This window comes from Nomascus leucogenys, chromosome 5, assembly GCF_006542625.1.
Source record: "Nomascus leucogenys isolate Asia chromosome 5, Asia_NLE_v1, whole genome shotgun sequence".
In the NCBI taxonomy this organism is placed as follows: Eukaryota; Metazoa; Chordata; class Mammalia; order Primates; family Hylobatidae; genus Nomascus; species Nomascus leucogenys.
In genome coordinates this window covers 67,748,328-67,755,049 of record NC_044385.1, presented here as the reverse complement: position 1 = coordinate 67,755,049, position 6,722 = coordinate 67,748,328, and positions in this window count along the sequence as shown.

Genomic DNA, 6,722 nt, shown 5'->3' with positions numbered 1-6,722 from the left:
GAAGTAAAGAGCCACCAGCAAAGGTGACCCACCTGGACACCTTCACCACAGCAGCACTGGGCTCTCCCGCTGTGCTGTGATGCTGCAACCCGGGCGTCATGCGCATCCCTGGGCCTGCCCCAGTGCAGGCTGCCTGTGGCCTGTCCCTTTGCCTTCTCCAGATAAAGAGTCATTCTGTTCCTGGAGCTTTCATGGCATCTCATTTAATCTCCATAACAATAAATTCATTCATTCATTCATTCATTCATTCAACCATCTATCCAGCCATATGTATTGACACTGGGTTCTGGGGTCAGAGAAGCGGATGGCACCGATATGGAGAGAAGAGCTTCTGGGGAAGACAGAAAGTAAACTAACAATTACAAGAGGGATGGATGAATGGCAGCAACAACAGTACTAACCACCAACTCCCAAGACCTTGTGATGCGCTGGGCATATAGAAACTCACTGGATCTTCCCCATGCTGATTCAAAGGACTCATTCCATCCCTGCTTTACAGACAGAGCTGAGTCACTCAACCACAGCCACACGGTTGTTAAGTGGCAGAGCGGAGGGACAGCCCCAGGAATGCCCAAAGGCGGCTCCCCCAGAGGCAGCCTCGGTTTTCTGAGGCCCGTGGGAGTTTGGGGGCAGATACACACTGAACATCCCTCTTGCGGTCGGGGCTGTTTGCAGAGCCCTGGCCTGCTGTGCAGGGTCAAAGGCTGGTCCTCTCCAAGTGTAAGCCAGGCCTTAGGGAGAGGCAAACACTGCTAACTGGTTCCTGCCCTCCCAGTGCCTCGGTCACGCTGGGCCCTCTAACCCCATCCTGCTGGGGAAGAGTCCTAAGGTCCAGTTAGCCAGGAAGGACCAGTCTAACCCAGGGCTTCAAGAAGTGACTTAGGCAGAATCACCCATGTGTGGCCAGCTAGTGCCCCAGGCCTTGGCCTAAGAGGAGAGGAGGAAAGAGCTTGGCCTGGGAGTTAAACAGCCTTCCCCTGGATCCTCCACCAATAAAGCTGATGAAGCTACTTGCCACTGGCTCAATGGTGCAGGGAGCCGAGGGAGAAACCAAGGCCTCCAGCCTGGAGTGTGGAGCCTGGTGAACAGAGGCAGGGAACACTCACAGTCAGGGAATGTGTGGTCAGAGGAAGCAGGGTCAGTGATTCGGGCCGGAGCTCCCCACGTGGGAGGGTAACTGCATGTCAGAGGCGCGGAGTGTGCATTGAACAGACATCCCATTTGAACCCAGGAGGAGAAGGTCATCGTTTGGATCTTCTTGTTAGACAAGTGAGATTAAGAGACTGACCCCACATCTCAAAAAACCAACCATCCAGGGGCACAACCAAAAAAACATAGTCCAACACATCAATCATGGTCAACAGCTGAAAAAAGCTGGACGTGTGAAGGGACCAGAAAGGGAGCATGGGGGTTGCTGCTGCAGCCGCTGATCCCCAGCCCTCCTGACTCTCACCTGGGGAGAGCACGAGGCACTACTTTGTCCCCATAGCTTGCGTGGCCACCCCCTCCTCCATGCGAAGATGCGATGCAGAGAGGGGCCTTGGCCCAGTGTCCTTTGGAGACTTTGGTGAGAACTTTTTCCTGTGTGTCACTATCTCCACCTTTACCTGACAGACAAAACCAAACCATAAACCATGGCTTTCTCCATTATTAGGCCCCACGTGCATCATCCCCACAAACCACATTGGAATCCAAGTGCTGGGAGGATGGGCCCCTGGGCAGGAAAGTACTCAATAATGAGAGAGTCTAGTGGGAAAATATCCTCAGAATCAGGGCTCCTGTTGAACAACTGCTCTAAGAAAGTCATGTGGCGAGGCAGGCAGGGGCACACTGCCCTGTATCCCTGGCATACCAGTACATGTGGCCCCGGGGAGGCTGCAGATGTAGGTATGAGCCTTCAGCCCTCCTCACCTTGCCAGCCTGCTGCTTCTCTCGCATGTTCCTCTCCCATCCCCTTCTGCCGCAGCAGCTGCCCTTGGCCCCACTGGATCTAGGGTGCACACACCAAAAATGAGGAATTCCCTTCAGGACAAACCCAGGAGACAAGCCCATGCAAGCTCTGGAAGCAGGCTCAGGGCCCCCCCTCCAAGCACAGTGTTTCAGGACCCCAATGCCCAGAATGTGGCCTAGCAGGGCAAGTATGGTTTCCTATGAGCGCATCTCCTTGGCCCTTCAGCTTCCTTATAATATGGTTTAGGGCACAGTCAGAGGGACGGAGCAGCTTTCTCAAAAAGGGGACCCAAGCAAGGGTCCTATTGCCTGACTTTAATGGTGATGCCATCTGTGTGGACAGGTGTGTGTGTGTGTGTCTAGTTCTCTCTGTCTCTCATGCATACATGCATAGTCTGAGACTCAGTTAAGAACCAAGAGGCAAACAAGTCTTCATTCAACAGACCTTTGCTTAGGCAAAAACTATACCATGGCAGGATAGGTTCTTCCATCCTCACTCAAGTTTTACTTTTTATATCTCACCTCTGGTAGAAAAGGGGACTTTTTATCATTATTATTATTATTACGTGACATCAAAGTTATGCCAAGAATGATTCATATTTGTGAGAATCTGTTTGCTGCCACATCTCCACTACGGTGACATAACCACCATCACCTTCCCAGGAAGCGGGGGGTACAAGTTGCCCAGCACAGGACACAAATCATGAATGGGTCACTCATCAACCTGGGGCTGTAGAAAGAGAAAAGGACACCCAAGGGGAACAGGTATGAGCCCGAGGCAAACAGCGAAGATGTTTTCAGCCTCGCTGCTCTGTCCTTTCAAGCAATGGTCAGGTCAGGTACGGCCACAAGAGGAGATGCAGGAGAGGCGCAGGAGAATGAAGTCCATTACACTCACAAGCTCCAGAAAGGGGGTCACCACCTACCAAGCAGGACCACAGGGGAAGCACCAGTGTTGGTCAGGAGGCAGAAGGCAGGGGTGCAGGGTGAGCTTGGACCATGGCCTTTGTTGGAGTCTCCTTGGGATAGCCAGGGCGGGGTGAGCAGCTTAAGATGGGCTGGAGTAGATAATTTTGAACGGCTTCGGGCTGTCAGGGTGGTCTCCAGCTGCCTGGCACCTGGCCCTGGGATGATTAGGCAGAGGAACATAGCCTCCTGGGGTGTGTGGGCCAGATGGATGAGGTATGCCCTGGGCTGGGTAGTTTGCATATCAAAGGCATGCCCTCTTGCTGTCTCTAAGGACTGACTAGCTCCAGAGAGTCGGTGTCTCCCCAGCCAGAAAGGCTTTTTTAAGATTTCAACATATAATAAGCTGTGTGCGATGGTGCGTGCCTGGAATCCCAGGTACTCAGGAGGATAAGGCAAGAGGATTGTTTGAGCCCAGGAGTTCCAGGCTGTAGTGCACTATGTTTGTGCCTGCAAATCATCACCGCACTCCAGTCTGAGCAATAAAGCAAGATCCCATCTCTAAAAAACAAAATCCGTTCCCTTGATTCCAAGCATCTTTGTGATCAGCTCCAAAAAAGCAGTCTCTTTCTGGAACTGGACAGCTCCTGAGGCTCCTCCAGGTGGCATGGAACTGTGGCAGGGATAACAGCCTCAGGCCGACCCTCCTGAAATTGTTTCTGGAGTTGGTTCCTTCTGGTGGGTTCGTGGTCTCGCTGACTTCAGGAATGAAGCCACGGACCCTCCCGGTGAGTGTTACAGCTCTTAAAGGTGGCTTCTCTGTAGTTTGTTCCTTCTGGTGGGTTCATGGCTTTTGCTGACTTCAGGAATGAAGCTGCAGACCCTCACGGTGTTACAGCTCATAAAGGTAGTACAGACCCAAAGAGTGAGCAGCTGCAAGATTTGTTATGATGAGTGAAAGAACAAAGCTTCCACACCATGGAAGAAGACCCCAACAGGTTGCCGCTGCTGTCTCAGGTGGCCAGCTTTTATTCCCTTATTTGGCCCCTCCCATGTCCTGCTGATTGGTCCATTTTACAGAGTGCTGATTGGTCCATTTTACAGAGTGCTGATTGGTCCATTTTTACAGAATGCTGATTGGTGCATTTACAATCCTCTAGCTAGACACAGAGCACTGATTGGTGCATTTACAATCCTTTAGCTAGACACAGAGCTCTGATTGGTGTGTTTTTACAGAGTGCTGATTGGTGCATTTACAATCCTCTAACTAGACAGAAAAGTTCTCCAAGTCCCCACTGGACCCAGGAAGTCCAGCTGGCTTCACCTCTCAAAATCACTGGCAGAACTCAGAACTGAAGCAACACTAAACACAGGCACCTGATGCCCTCCTTCCCACTTGTTCTTCAAGCTGAGGTGCTTACGCCAAGTGAGCCTGATGTTATGACTCCAGTGTCAAAACCATGTCAGCACTTTTGTGGGACAGAAAAAGATGGTGGCTCTCTCTTTGCCTGTGGCCCAGCGAGTCTTCAGAGACTGTAGCGAAGACACCAACACCATGAGGCTCAAAGGGCACCGCATCTCCTGCATCTGCCAGGCCGAGAGCAGCTGGAGAAGACTTTTCCCAGCCTGTCACCGGCCACCATGGAGAGAGACCACAGTGAAGCATCTCGCCTGTGGACCAGGGGAGGGGAGCCAGCCCCACCTGCCTACCAGCAGCAGGAAAGAACACATCCTGCAAGGAGGGGCAGCAGGGCTGCTTGCAGAAGACACTCTTGTGTATTCGGTGGGTTGTCCCCCAAGGCCAGGTAGGCACCGTCAACACAGGTCTGGAGGCATTGCTCAGGACAACCCCAGGAGAGTTGACCTGCATTGAATGGAAGTTGAATGATGAGAAACCAGCCAGTCCTGCTGGCCACCCCTTCTTCATAACCATACCTGCCACCTGCTCTTCCAGCTTGCAGGTGACAAGGCCCTGTGGTGAAGACTGGGAAACACACCTGCTGTGGCACAACTGTTGTTTTAGTTTCAAGCAGATTACCTTCAACATCCCCACATACAATGAAATCATCTTTGGTCATAATGAAATGAATACTAATGGCCAGAGAAATTAGTGGCAGGATTGAAATTTGTATATATAATTTTGACAGTAAAAACTTTTTAATAAAAGCAAAATAAATATTACAATACAAAAATTAAAAAGTCATGGATTAATCATTACCCTAATGTGTGTGTGTGTGTTTTTTTTAAGTGGGGGCATGCACGAAGAAACACTTCCAAAAGAGTGAACTCCAAAGCTTTAGAGACTGGCTCACACCCAGACAGACAGAACTGAAGCGAATCCAGTTCACCAGGCTAGCTCGTTCATTTCCACCCTGCTCATTCAACACGGGAATACGGCGTACATCCGGAGTAGGAAGAACCAACTGCCCCAGAAGCGAGTGCCAACAATTCTGAATTGTCACCCTTGCAAACTGACTCTTGGAACCAGCCTGCAACTGACTCTGCTTATATCCTGTGTAATTGAAGGTGTTCCAAATTAACTTCCATGTAGAAGGCAATGTTTATTAAAACTAAGTAATAAAATGTGCACTCTTTAAGCCTGGACATATATCACTAAAAGACAACACTAATAGCAGCAACTGTTTAGGACTTAGACTAATAAATGGTTTGGGGGGAAAGATAAGTACTTCATCACGGACATTGCTTAGAATAACCAGCATATAGTGATAATAAAAAGCTGACCAACGTGTAGTCAGTTTTATTACTGTTTTTAACGGTGCTACACACAAGGCATTCCTTTATTGCCTGCATGCAGGGTAGGCTGTTCCCACCACCTACCCTTGGCATGCCACTGTGTCCTTGCCCCCAAATTTCATCAAATCAGATGAAGTGCATTGACACTTACTGTTAGGAACTATATCATTCTTGTTGCCTGACTTGCAGAGAAGTCAGTCATTTTCAGAAAGAGTCTACTGCTAGAAGCTCTTTCCTCTGGAATGGCCCTACAAAATGAATAGGGGAAGTATGTTTAAAAGGAAATATCAACAGGTTTCATGATCGCTTAAGAACTGGAGGTTTCTGCAAGACAAAACACAGCAACAACCAAATTTTAACTCAAGCAAGTTAGGAAAATTATTTTCCATATATATAACAAGCCAAGTGTACTTATATTGAATGCACTCATGCCAAGTGACAAACAGCAAAATCCATTGATGTCCCAATAGGTGTATGACAAAGGACATGGACAGAAAATTCACAGATGACAGAAAATTCATGATTTATAAAGGAACAATCATTTCCTCATAGCCAGACTGTGAAACAAACACAAAACAAAAAGGAACAATCATAAGGAAAAATGTTTTCTTCTCAGGCACTCAACCAATGGCACTTAAAAGTAGGATATCGGTCAGGCACGGTGGCTCACACCTACAATCCCAGCACTTGAGGAGGCCGAAACAGGCAGATCACGAGGTCAGGAGTTCGAGACCAGCCGGGCCAACATGGTGAAACCCGTCTCTACTAAAAATACAAAAATTAGCCCGGTGTGGTGGTGGGCACCTGTAATCCCAGCTACTCAGGAGGCTGAGGCAGGAGAATTGCTTGAACCCAGGAGGCGGAGGTTGCAATGAGCCGAGATCACGCCACTGCACTCTAGCCTGGGTGATAGAGCAAGATTTTGTGTCAAAAAAAAAAAAAGTGGAATGTCACTTTTTATCTCTCATAGTTCCATTAATACAAGAGTGTAGTGAGATGAGCCCCTCTCACACTCCGTTGCCAGAAGAATAAATATCGGAATAATATTCATCCTCCATCAGTTATATCCAGTTTGCTCTTTCACATTTGATGTTGTTTATAGCATTGGGCCA